At 35.6% G+C, this 14,445-nt stretch overlaps 1 long non-coding RNA gene across 1 annotated transcript; it reads left to right on the top strand.

The window, feature by feature from the left end:
* The first annotated feature begins 7,065 nt into the window (after positions 1-7,065).
* Positions 7,066-10,134, top strand: LOC109183011. Its single transcript, XR_002054471.1, has 2 exons — positions 7,066-7,518; positions 9,725-10,134. It is a non-coding gene; the product is annotated as an uncharacterized LOC109183011 (long non-coding RNA).
* Positions 10,135-14,445: the final 4,311 nt, after the last annotated feature.

Genomic DNA, 14,445 nt, shown 5'->3' with positions numbered 1-14,445 from the left:
GTTCTTGAGCGTGATTGTACAAAAATCACTAGTTGACAAGCTTTAATTTATTGTAACTTTTAAAAGTTTAAAAATCAAATTAATTTTGGATGTTTCTATTTGTACCACCTTAGGATGTAAATAACTTTGGAATTCTAAAAAGTGAAAAATGTCAACAATTTTATAGGTGGTGTAAATAACGGGGTGTAAATATAACTATTTATATCACTCTAGTCAAATGTAATTTAATTACACAAAAAATTAGGTATTGAAATTAGAGTTTTCAAAAAAAAAAAAGTATTGAAATTAGAAATATTATTTTAATAAATTTAAATTAAATAATTAAATTTAAAAATTAAAACATTAAAAAAAAATAATAAATAAATAAATAAACAGCCCCTCGCCGGCAAGGGGTTGTTTTTTCATTTTTATTTTTTAAAAATGTTTTGATTTTTAAATTTTTAAATAATTATTTAATTTAAATTTATTAAAATAACATTTCTAATTCCAATCCTTTTTTTTTTTTTTGGAAACTCTAATTCCAAAACCTAATTTTTTGTGTAATTAAATTTCTGGTAAATTTGTGGGATGAAATTATTGGTAATTTGGGCGGTATAGAATACTGACTGAACTCATATGACTCTATACATATGTGTGTGTGTTCTGTATATGTATCACACAATCTATAAGCCATAGATGATTGGATAGAGGTTTTTTTTAGTTACAATAATCAAAATTAAAGCCATTTTTTTTTAGTTACAATGATCAAAATCAAAGCTAGTTTTTTAGTAACAATGATCAAAATCAAAGGCAACGACGTTATGAGGGATTTTAAGTTGTTATTTGTATGAAATATATTTTATCATATATGAGGTATTTTAAGCTAGTACCCTCCCCCACATTAGCTATGAAACAGAGAGAAGATTTGTCAATATTCACATACTGACCAGATGCCATGTCATAAAGAGATAGGAGATCCTTGACATTGTTCGCCTCATTCTGATTAGCCTTGAAGAACACATAGCTGTCATCTGCGAATAGTAAATGAGATATACGATGGGCAGTTCTTGCAATCTTGATTTCATGGATCCTTCCATCATTTTCACAGTTGGTTAGCATAGCACTTAGGCCTTCTACAATTAGAAGAAATAGATAGGGGGAAAGAGGGTCCCTTTGCCTAAGACCTCGATCGGGAATGATGGGACCAATTTGCTCTTCCTGGTTTAGAACGAAAAAACTGGTTATGGACACACACTGCATCAAGAGATTCACCTAGCGACTATCAAAGCCCATCTTCAGCATGATAGCACTCAAAAGAAACCACTCCACCCTGTCATAGGCCTTGCTCATGTCAAGTTTCAATGCAGCAAAACCCTCTCAGCCCTGAGTCTTCCTCTTTAGAAAATGATGCAGCTCGAAGGCCACCATAATGTTATCAGTGATCAATCTTTTTAGGACGAATGCACTATGTTTGTCTAAGATATAATTCCATCTACAATAGGTTTGAGTCGGTTAGCCAATGCCTTGGTGAGGATTTTATAAGCCACTGTGCAGAGGGCTATAGGTCTGAGATCCATCATTGATTCCGATTTGGACTTTTTTTGGGATGAGCACAATATGTGTAGTATTTAGGCCCCTTTGCAGCTCACCAGTTCTGAGAAACACTAGTACAAAAAACATCAATAAAATCGAATAATTCGCATCCAAAGTTTGAACTTTGGACACCTAAAGTGTAGTGCGGTGACATTTTTGTAATTAAAATGTCAATATATAATTTGTTTTTTATTTTTTTTGAAATTAAAAAGAATAGGCGTCCAAAGTTATAGAACTTTGGACGCCTATTGTTAACCCGTCCAAATAATAGGAGTCCAAAGTACGTAATTTTGGACACCTATTATTAGGGTCCAAAATTATACTTCTTCATCAGTTCAATTCATCGCGACTTCCATCTCCAAAACCCTTGCCTCCACCGCCCTGTTCATCTTCACCACTCCAAACCACCAAATACCCACATCTTCCGCCGCCACTTGTCGTCTCGTCGGCTCCTCGACTCCTCCATCGCCGCCGGTCTTCGTCTTCGCACAGCAAGTTGCAACCTCGCCCCGTCGTCACTGCCGTCGCTGCCGGTCGTACAACCTCTCGCCCCTTGCCATCGTCGCTGCAGTCTCCCCTCGCCGGTCGCATAGCCCCTCGCCAGTCGTCGCTGCCCCCTCACCAGTCACTGCAAGCTAGGTACGTACGTATTTATATTTAGAAGAGGTAAGTTCTCTCCAACCTCTGTTGAATTCTCATTAACTAAAACCCTAGAATGATAATTTCATATTTTCTTGAATTTTAGCTCAACTTTTGTTCATAGATTCGGAATACAGACTGCTGAAATGATAGGGTTCTATATTACATGATTTGGTTTCGTGAGGCTTTTGGTAGCTTAGAATGCTAGAAGCTAAAGTTCAATTCGGTAGATCTGTGATTTGTACTTCTGACTTTGTTGGAAAATAGGCTCTTATTCTAACAATAGTTTAAGAATCTTATTGAGGGTTATGGGGTCAGTTTTTTGTTTTTGCTGTTTCTTTTAATTTGGTATCTATTCTACCTAAGTCAATTCGATTCCATTTGATAAGAAATGTATGTACAAAATAGAAATGTTGCATTTTAAAGCATTAATCTCTCTGAATTTTCGTCCAGGAGTTGAATTGAAACTAGGAAAGCCATACACTCATCATTTCGACGGCGATAGAGGAAGGCTCCATGTTTCTTAGGTTTGTTTCGAAATGTTGGAGCTGTTTGAACTGTATTATTTTCGCTTATTGTCTAGCTGATAGGATATTCGGAATATTTTTTTTTTCATTTGATTGTTTGAGTTTGTGTAATAGAAGCATGTCTCCGAACTTTATTATATTGTTTCTAATTTTTTTTTAGCTTGTTTTGAGAATGGAATATGTGACCTATTTAGGTGTAATTTATATTGAAGGTTATTTAGTATAAACTTATGTTTTCTTTCATCCCAGAGTGCTAATGGTTCATCCTAGAAATCTAACGGTTCACTAACAGAAAGCATACCACAAACAAATGGTAGAATCAGAACCCTTGCTGGCAATCCATTATATGCTGAAAAAGTCACGGTAAGACTTTCTTTTGTTTGATAAACCTTGGAATAGTTGTAGTGTCATTCTGAAGAGAAAATGATGTAATGAGTTGGAGTCAGAAGGCTAATGAGACAGCTGAACAATATGCCATCTTCTGTTATATCAAGTCACAGTATGCATCTGGGAGTTCTTGCTACTGCATCGCATGCCATAAATACTAGGACTCTTTTCTCTGTTTTTTACAGGCCAAGGTTTGCTCTTTTTTTTTTTGCATTTCATTGGACAATTTTGTGCTTTTACAGTGAAGACATCAATGTTTTATTTATAGGCCATGCAATTTCATTCTCAATAAAATTAATTGTTATTTCTAGAGCTTGTAATAAATCTTCTGTCATCGAAGTGATTCCTTTTATGTGACTGGAGGGGTGGGTGTTTTGTGATTTGGGACATTATCTTTTAGAGCATTTTAAGGGTTGCAAGAATAGTAGTGGATCGTAGCACACCTATATTTCAAATAAGCATTAAATACTGGTGAAACTTTTGTATGGAAAAGTATCTATTTATCTCACATTTTTTTCCTTTTCACCTTTTTTCTACTGGGTTCTTATTAGTGTTGATTTCAATTTTTTATCTAAAATATATAAAAAAAAAATATAATACGCTGTACGCATACAAAGTTCATGAACTTTGTATGTGTATAGTATTTTTTTTAAAATACAAACACTATACGCGTCCAAAGTTCATGAACTTTGGACGCGTATAGTGTTTATTTTTTTAATAAAAAATACTATACGCGTCCAAAGTTCTTCAACTTTGGACGCGAATTATCATTTTTCGTGTCCAAAGTTACTTTGGACGCTAATTGTATATACAATTAGCGTCTCCTACATCTGCGTCCAAGCAACTTTGGACGCCTTTTAACCTTAACTTTGGACGCGAATGACTGTTTTTGTACTAGTGAAAATTGTTGTAGAGATTAAATAATTAAGTTTTTTTCTAAAATATCCCAGTAGGTTTGGTAAAAATTTGGGTTTAAGCCATCATATCTCAGGTTCTTGACAGGATGCATGCTAAATGTTGCGTCCTTCACCTCTTGCCTTGTGAAATCACGAAGGAGACTGTTGTTATGGAGATTAAAAACTCTGGGGTTGATGCATTGGAGAACAGGCTGCAAATCCCCAATAGTTGATTTGAAGAGATTAGTAAAATAATCCCGGATTAGATTGTTAAAATCAGGTCCCCTCTCAGTCCAATTTCCAGAGGAGTCATGCAGTCTCAGAATATCATTATCTCTTCTTCTCTTTCCGACCGAATTGTGGAATAATTTGTTATTGCTATCAACACTTCTGTGCCAAAAGATCTTTGCGCTTTGCTTTCAATATATATTGTGCTTCTCAATGAGTCTGATACAATTTCTTTGTGCAAAAGAGAACTCCAGCACACTTTGGACATTAGTCCTCAATTGAAGAACCAAAATAGTGATTTTTTCTATATTATATTTGAATTCAATATTAACCTACCAAACTAAAATAAATAAATAAAAATAAAAGACAAGAATCAGATCTAGCTAAGAGTGGTATGATATTTATTGATATTTGGTGAGGAGTCGAAAATTGAAACGAAAGTCCGAAAATCTTAGGTCAAAATTTGTACCAGCTGAAAGAAGAAAATTCAAAAATGTTTGGTTTTGGGAACTGGTACAAATAATTTCCGCCGAAATACATGACATGTTTTCACACTCATACCAAAGAGGCTAAATGACAAATTAATCACAACAAATTTAAGTGAATTCTATATCACCCATGTTCCACGTTTCTCTGCCCATTAATCTTTATTTTATTTGGGTGTACTCAAGATTTTCATCGTCGGACACAATGATTAATGCATGTCGCGAACCTCAATCCCGGCCCGACAGAGCATTTGAGAAGATATAAATCCTTTGCTTACTGCGCACAAGGAGTCCCGGCCCGACAGAGCATTTGAGAGGATATAAATCCTTTGCTTACTGCGCACAAGGAGTCCCGGAGCCCCCCTCACTGTGGCTGATGAGACTCAATCCCTGGTCATTCTTCCAAACTTTCATCTCTATGACCAGTTGATCAGCTACCCATGCGAACAATCTTTATACAACATTGTATATACAAATGGTCAATTAATAGCAATAGTGTAATTAGCTTATGATCTCAAAAAAATTAATTAAATTATTTAACTTGTAAAAAAGTGCAGTTAATATTTCTAACATGTTAACATCAAATAATTGTTGATTAAACATGTTACGTGACTTTTTAAAATATGAGTAGAGTATTTTTAGAATTGATGTGATGCAATAAATAATAATGATAATAATAAAAATAATGTTTTGATACTTAAAAAAAAAAGTAAAAAAAAAAAAAGAAAGAAAAAAAAAGAAAAAGAAAAGAAACTTGACTTCTATCGTAGTCGAAGATAAGATTTTTCATCTTCGCCATTTCTTGAACGAAGATCAAGTCATCTTTGTCTGATCCAAATAAAGGCAATTTAGATATGCATGGGGGAAGAACATCTATTTGCCCAATTTTTATTTTTATTTTTTAAATTTAATTAGAAAGAGGATGATGGTGAAGGAGCAAGGTCATCACTAGCAAATAGCAATATAGCATCCGAGCTCTCTCTCTTTTTTTTTCTTTTTTTTTTTTCTTTTTTTTTTTTTTAATTTAAATATCAAAACATATTATTGTTGTTGTTATATCGTATCAATTCTAAAAATAGACAACTGAATATCCAATTATCTAAAAAAGCCACATTGCATGTCTAGATGGTAACTTGCTGAAAGTACTAATTACACATTTTTTTACAAGTTTAAGATTCTAATTATACTTTTTATAAAATTTAATGATCTAATCGTTTTTATTATTATTTTTTTTTGGTTAAGCGGACTAATTGAATTATTACAATACATACTTTAATAGTAATATTAAAATGAGAGTATATAATTTCATCAAATATGAAATTCATTTATAACAGTACTTAAATAATTTAAAATTTTACAGTATTATGAGTTACAAAGGTGTATAATTATATATCTTACAAAGTTGTATCATGTACCTTACAAGTTGTATTTTTCTGTATTTATTTTTAATTTTAAGTGACGAGAGAAACTTGTAGTACTACCCAAGAATATGCACTAGGTAACCTTGTTCATGTGTAAGAGCTCATAAATCTGATTAGAAAGACCATATGCAAAAAGAAAAAAAAATTCTAAAATAATGTCAAATTCGAGAATCATGTTATGGCTTTGTTTAACAGAGCTTATTTAGAAGCTTATAGCTTATTTTAAGCTACTAATAAGTTATAAGCCCTTTTGATAATATTCAGAATAAGCTAGTAGCTTAAAATAAGAATTTATAAATAAGTTAGTAGTTTCTTAATTTTTTTCATATTTATCCTAGTATTTTCTCATGTGCGATGCGCAAAAATTAGGTGCCCAATATTATTATTTTATATTAAGATTTTTGATATTTAAATTATTATAAATAATAATAATAATAATAATAATAATAATAATAATAATAATAATAATGATGTAAACATTTTTATGCATTTGATATTTATATTGTATAAAATAACTCCAAATTATAACTTATAAATATTATTATTACTGAAGAAGATAAGAAAATGTATGATGGATACATGTGCATATATATTTGTTCAAAATTTTATAAAGTACAACCTTTAATTTATAGCATAATATATAAAAATAAAAAACTTAACGGAAAAAACTGACAACCTTCATTCACATTTATTGTATTTTTTAAATAATTGACATCCTTTCAATATAGGTTTTCCAAACATAACATATGTACTACTTTTAAAACGTTATGTTATTATAAAATTTCCTTTATAAAGTTTTTTCGTTTAAGTTGCAATTAGATTGCGTTGACAAACAAGATATTGAATTGGATACAATGTTTTTTAAATAGAGAAGTGTAATGCATAAGCCAACGGTCCAAACTTATTTTCTCATCATACACTATTATATAATATAACGTAAATGTACTAGCTAGTAAATACTCTCTCTCTCTCTCGCCAGAAGAAGAACACAGAGAGCAATATACTCCCAAATAGTCTATTGATGTACGCGTTCTCGGTTTTGGTTACATAATCTGCCGATCTGATGTGTTGGCGCCGCATGCATTCTCAGAATTGAAATCGTAGAACGGCGATCGAGGTGAATCGCCGCCGGAGAGTCGGAGAATTGAATCGTCGGAGAGAAGATCGGATTAAGAAGGAGGAGGTCTGGCCGGGTTAAGGTTGAAGGCGATACTGAGTAGAATAGGAGTATGTAGGAGGCGGCGGTGGCGGCGGAAGAGGCTGCTGAGGATAAAAGTGATGGGCCGTTGGTGGCGGAAGCTGGTTTTTCCGGTCAGAAGAGTCTGGTTCGCCGTCTCAGCTCGCGTTAAGGCTCGCAATCAAGGTTTTTTTTTTTTTTTTTTTTTTTTTTTTTTTTTTTTTTTTTTTTTTTTTTTTCTCTCTCTCTCTCTCCCCTTTTCTCACTGGATTTTTTAAATTTTTTTTAAAAAAATTTTTTGGGCAAAAGAGTAATTTTATTTAAAATTCTAATTACTCGGGGTAGTATTTTTTAACTGGTTTTTTGGGGGTTCAATTCTTTAACTTGAATATTAAATTAAAAAATAAAACAATATTTACTTTTAATTGAGTATTATTATAAATATAAAATATTTAATATAAATGTAATTAAATATTTAATATAATCACGATTAATATGTTAATTACTGTTTAAAAAAAAAAAATATGTTAATTACTAGTGTAATATGAGGGGGAGGGGCAGAAAAAGGCGTATATATATGGTGATTGGTCCAAGTAATTAAGTAAAGCATATTTTTAGGGAAAGTAAAATGATTTCCATCTCCCAAACAGAGCCTTATCTGATGGATGGTAGAATAAAGGGGGCTTGAACTTTTGATTCCATTGAACCTGAAGTTATCTTTCAACATGTTCAAATTATTTTGATTTGTACAAGTCCACTCAAGTTGATTGAACAGTTAACTTGATAATTATAAAGTTTTAAAGTTTTATTGATTTGATCGGGTTAACTACGGACAATTTAGATTGATTTATCTTTTATCAGCTAAGTAGGGTGGGGTAAATTATGTTGTGGAACCGTATCCACCTTGCAAGGTGAAGGTGGATACGATTCCAAAACTGTTCACAATTATGAATATATAGTTTAAAAATTATGAACATATAGTTTTATAATTATGAACATAGAGTTGTGAACATAATTATGAACATATAGTTTTGTAATTATGAATATAGAGATTCAATAATTGTGAATACAAACTTTAAAAATTATGAATATATAGCTTTATAATTATAAATATATAGTTCAGTAATTCTTAACATAGAGTTCTGTAATTGTGAATATAGAGTTCAATAATTATGAATATGAAGTTCGAATATTATGAATATATAACTTTATAATTATGAACATATAGTTAAGTAATTATGAACATAAAACTTTATCAACCTTGCAAGGTGGACACAGTTTCATAGCATAACGATTGGTAGGGTTGGGCTTCACCCAGACCACACATTTAGGTAAGGCTATGATTTTCACTTAAACCAAAAAAAAAAAAAAAAAAAAAAAAGAAAAAAAGAAAAGAAAACACTATTTTTGTTTAAAAAACTAATTGAGATATTTAAAGTTTAATCGTCAAATTTAGAAGTTTAGATTTGACAGTTAATCAATTTAAATACAGTGTTAAACAAGATTTGTTATTCTTATCAAGTATATTTCCTTAAAAATTGTTTAGATATCCCGAACTTATAGTGTGACGGAGTGGTTAAGAATCGATCAAAATAGTAAATAAACCGATTTTTTATCAAGTGGTTAAGTGGTTTGTGGTCCACTGGTACTCATTTGTTTTCCTTAAGTGGGAGGTAAAAGGTTTGAATCTCTCTTAAGGCAAATATTGTGTATATTGGGTATCCCTTTCTTTATAATAAAATAAAAAATAAACTGATTTTTAAATAATTATTATAATAATTGAATTGAATTTCAACTTGGCAAGTAATCGAGATTCTAAATAAATCTCCTAAACCAAAATATAGTGCAGTTTTACACTTCAAATATTGTTAAGTAGAGAAAATAATTTTTTGTTTTAGGTCACATAATTATAATCAGAAATTAATGGGGTGTTTGGTTGGACGTAGTTAGCATTCTTTCCTAATTTATTTCATTCTTTCCTAATTTATTTCTTAGCAAGACAAATTACAGCGTTGAATAATCCTTCATAAAATGGAAAAGCTAAATATGACATTTCATCTACTAAATACGTATTCGGTAATCCATAAAACAGAGTATAATATTATTATTTTTTTAAAAGTTTGAATCTCCAAAACCTAAGGGTCAAATAAAGCAAGGTAACTTATGATTCAACTGACAGAAACTGTTCATTTTGAATATAAATTTCACTATACGAACTTTGGTCTCTTATTCGAAATATTGTCTACCGAATCAGTGAGCTAAACTCGAGCAGGCTGACTATAATATTATTGATTATTAGGATGGTAGAGTAGGATAAGGAGAGGAGGAAAGGCTAAAATATGGTTGATGATGAAATTGTGAGAATGATTTGTGTGGTGGGTGGCGTATGTAGGTGGAGGGCTTTTGAAGCTGCACGACGATATACAAACATGTGGGTACGAGGATGTTCAGGTGATGTGGGAGATGTTGAGGAGAACAGAGTCGTCGGAGTTTATATCTGAGCCCAATAACCGGAAGCCACAGCGACCATTCTGGAGAAATTTTTGTATGGTTCAACCACACTGATCTCAGGATTCATCTTTCTATCTACATGCCCAATTGCCCATCCATCACCAAACACCATGCTGCACAACTCCAATATTAAAGCATCTCTCTCGCTCGATCTCTATATATTTGTATTAATGTATATGTATATGTCAATATGTACAAAGTATATATGTGTATCTATCTACTTTTATATTCATGGAAACTTTTGTGATTAGTGTTTTTGTGCCCTATATATGCATTATTAGTTCTCTTCTATTAGTCTTTGATAATGTATTTTCTCTTTTTAATTACTAGTATTTGCGTCCGTGCGTTGCACGGAATGAATTTGTTATAAAATTTTAAAAATATTTATATCGATATACAATTGTATAAATTATAAAATCGAATATTATATAATATAATTGAAGAATTGAGTTGCACCGATTACGTTTTCTGATGTTATCAATGCTTGAATTTGAATAAATTGTTGGTACCGTTGGTAGGAAAACAAATAATAATCAAATAAAATTGACTATTATTTTCTGGAAAGAAGGGAAGAAAAGATGAAGAAAAGTGGCTAGTGTTTGGTGTTGGGTTTTTGCAAGAGTCGAGTGAGCACTCTTTCCTTAAAACCTTATTTGCCACCTCCCAAAGATGCTAGGAGCGTTGTGGCCTAGGCTTCCCAGGATAAAACTTGCTATGATTCAGTGTTTGAGCATTCAAACAAAGAATCCGGCGAGCAAGACGTGGTTATGAACACAGTAGGCAAAGAAAAGGAGTAGAAGCAGAATTTTGAGGCTGGAAAACAATGTTTCGTGTACAGTGATAGTGCTGTAGTGTAGTGAAAATCTGCTTCTCACTACCTCTCTTATATAGGGGTGAAGGAGCCAATAGCTTTTAATGAGGCACTTTAAGGCACCCCCCCCACTACACCTTGTAACAGCAACATTTACCATGGGTTTCAATTCAAAAATAAAGATTGGAATTAATTCAAGAATTAATTCCGTAACAGTAAGAATTGAACCCAACGGTCACAGAAAGCAGTACAGGTTCGTGTAGGCCGAAACTTCCAGTTTCGACCATCAGGCCGAAACTGGAAGTTTCGGCCTTGGTGCCTTGTCTCGTCTCGGCCTCCTTTGGCCGAGACCACAGTTTCGGCCCATGGCCGAAACTTGGATGGCAGTTTGGCCGAAACTGCCGCAGTTTCGGCCAACCTAGTGGCATTGTGTTGGAAAATTGTTCCGAAGTTTGGCATAACTTAGCCCGCAAGGCCAGCCAATTTCCGGACGACATTCGTGCCCGCAGGTGCCGGCGCACACGAGCTCGGGCTTGTGTCAAGCCTTTTTCAATCTCTGCTAGTTGGAATTTGATTTGCACCCCCCCCCCCCCCCCCCCCCGGCGCACACGACCTCGGGCTTGTGTCAAGCCTTTTTCAATCTCGAGCTTCTTTCGGGGTACCTTATTCAAAAGGTAGTTACTTGTCAAAATCGCCTCACCCCAAGCATCTTGAGGTAGGCCCGAACTTATAAGCATCGCATTCGTCATGTCTTTCAATGTACGATTCTTTCGTTCGGCAACACCGTTCGATTGAGGTGAGTAAGGTGCAGTACGCTCGTGTATTATTCCTACACTCGCACAGAAGTCACCAATAGGTGCTTCGTACTCACCACCTCGATCGCTTCTAACCTTCTTAATTCTCCGATTAAGTTGGTTTTCCACTTCATTCTTATAAAGAACGAATTTATCAACGGCTTCATCTTTGCTCTTAAGCAAATACACATAGCAGTATCGTGTGCTATCGTCGATAAATGTGATAAAATACTTATTACCACCTCTCGTTTGTATCGATCTAAAATCGCACAAATCACTATGGATTAACTCTAGTGGTTCAGTTTCCCTTTCAACCGATTTGAAAGGTACTTTCGTTAGTTTTGCCTCAACACAAATTTCACACTTGTTATTTGTGTCAATTTGAAAGTTAGGAATATGGTCCATGCTAATTAATCTACGCATAGAATTAAAATTAACATGACCTAGTCTACCATACCACAAACTGGAAGACTCAAGCAAGTAAACAGAATTAACTTTGCTTTTATTGATAACAGGAATTACATTGAGCTTAAACAGCCCATCAGTTACATATCCTTTACCAACAAACATCCCTAACTTGGACAAAGCTACTTTTTCTGACTCGAACACCATGCGAAAGCCATGCTTGTTCAACAGAGAGCCAGACACAAGATTCTTCCTCAGCTCAGGAACATACAGCACGTTGTTCAACGTTAGTTCCTTCCCGGAAGTCATCTTCAGAACCACCTTGCCCATGCCTTCCACAGCAGACTGAGCAGAGTTTCCCATCCACACCTTTTCACCCTCAACGGTCTCAAAGGTGTTGAACATCTCTCAGTTGCAACACAAGTGCCTGGTTGCACCGGTATCAATGAACCACTCACGAGGGTTTGAGCCCACGAGATTCACCTCGGTCACCATAGCCGAAAGGCTAATCTCGACCTCTTTCTGATTGCTATCTCCAACAACATTGGCTTCAGAACTCTTGTTATTCTTCCTTGGAGCCTTGCATTCAGATGCTCTGTGGCCATGCTTGCCACAATTGTAGCATTCACCAGGAAACTTGTTCTTGGTAACGCCACCTTTCGGACCTAGCTTTCGCTTGTCCTTCTTGTTCCTCTTGGAGCTCTTACCGTGCTCCACAACGTTGGCCTTAGCGCCAACAACGATAGGAGCCTTCCTATCATTCGTCCTGTTCCCTTCCTCAATCCTGAGTCGCTGGATCATGTCCTCCAGATTCATCTCCTTTCGCTTATGCTTAAGGTAGTTCTTGAAGTCCTTCCACCCTGGAGGCAACAAATGGATCACAGATCCCACTTGGAAGGCTTCACTTAGCACTATGCCGTCGTCACGGATCTCATCAAAGATTAATTGCAAATCTTCTACCTGACTTAGCACGGTCTTTGAATCAACCATTTTGAAGTCGAGGAATCGGCCAACTACAAATTTCTTTGAGCCGGCATCCTCACTTCGGTATTTATGATCCAAAGCTTCCCACAACGCTTTTGATGTGCTTATCTTTCGATATACATCGTATAGCGTGTCACACAATCCATTCAGGATGTAGTTTCGGCAAAGGAAGTCCGAATCCTTCCAATAGCCAACTGCCATCACGGATTGTGCATCTTGTTCCTTCAACTCGGGAACACTCTCGGACAAGAACCTTGCCAGGCCGAGAGTTGCTAGGTAGAACAACATCTTCTGTTGCCACCTCTTGAAGTTCGAACCAACACCGGTGAACTTCTCCGGCTTTTCAGCCGAACCACTCGGTACCGAAGGTACCCGAGACATGGGAATATATCCCTCAGTGCTCCCACCATCTTGTGAACCAACGTTCACTGGTGTAGCTTGGGAATTAGCAACATTGTTGCCATTCCCTCCACTGTTATCCGCAACAACGTTATTGTTGCCGTTTCTTCCATTGTTGTCCGCAACAACATTATCCTCCCCATCAATTGGCAGTACGGGATGCTCCATTTTCTTCAAGGAAATTCGGAGAAGACCACCAACGGGAAAACAAATATGTAAGGTTTTAAGACTGTTGGTACCGTTGGTAGGAAAACAAATAATAATCAAATAAAATTGACTATTATTTTCTGGAAAGAAGGGAAGAAAAGATGAAGAAAAGTGGCTAGTGTTTGGTGTTGGGTTTTTGCAAGAGTCGAGTGAGCACTCTTTCCTTAAAACCTTATTTGCCACCTCCCAAAGATGCTAGGAGCGTTGTGGCCTAGGCTTCCCAGGATAAAACTTGCTATGATTCAGTGTTTGAGCATTCAAACAAAGAATCTGGCGAGCAAGACGTGGTTATGAACACAGTAGGCAAAGAAAAGGAGTAGAAGCAGAATTTTGAGGCTGGAAAACAATGTTTCGTGTACAGTGATAGTGCTGTAGTGTAGTGAAAATCTGCTTCTCACTACCTCTCTTATATAGGGGTGAAGGAGCCAATAGCTTTTAATGAGGCACTTTAAGGCACCCCCCCCCCCCACTACACCTTGTAACAGCAACATTTACCATGAGTTTCAATTCAAAAATAAAGATTGGAATTAATTCAAGAATGAATTCCGTAACAGTAAGAATTGAACCCAACGGTCACAGAAAGCAGTACAGGTTCGTGTAGGCCGAAACTTCCAGTTTCGACCATCAGGCCGAAACTGGAAGTTTCGGCCTTGGTGCCTTGTCTCGTCTCGGCCTCCTTTGGCCGAGACCACAGTTTCGGCCCATGGCCGAAACTTCAAGTTTCGGCCCATGCTGAAACTACAAGTTTCGGCCCATGGCCGAAACTTGGATGGCAGTTTGGCCGAAACTGCTCCTGTTTCGGCCAACCTAGTGGCATTATGTTGGAAAATTGTTCCGGAGTTTGGCATAACTTAGCCCGCAAGGCCAGCCAATTTCCGGACGACATTCGTGCCCGCAGGTGCCGGCGCACACGAGCTCGGGCTTGTGTCAAGCCTTTTTCAATCTCTGCTAGTTGGAATTTGATTTGCACCCCACCCCCCCGCTCGCGCGCGCGCGAGAGAG

This window comes from Ipomoea nil, unplaced genomic scaffold (assembly GCF_001879475.1).
Source record: "Ipomoea nil cultivar Tokyo-kokei standard unplaced genomic scaffold, Asagao_1.1 scaffold1096, whole genome shotgun sequence".
Classification (NCBI taxonomy): domain Eukaryota; kingdom Viridiplantae; phylum Streptophyta; class Magnoliopsida; order Solanales; family Convolvulaceae; genus Ipomoea; species Ipomoea nil.
This window is presented reverse-complemented; position numbering and strand designations above follow the sequence as displayed.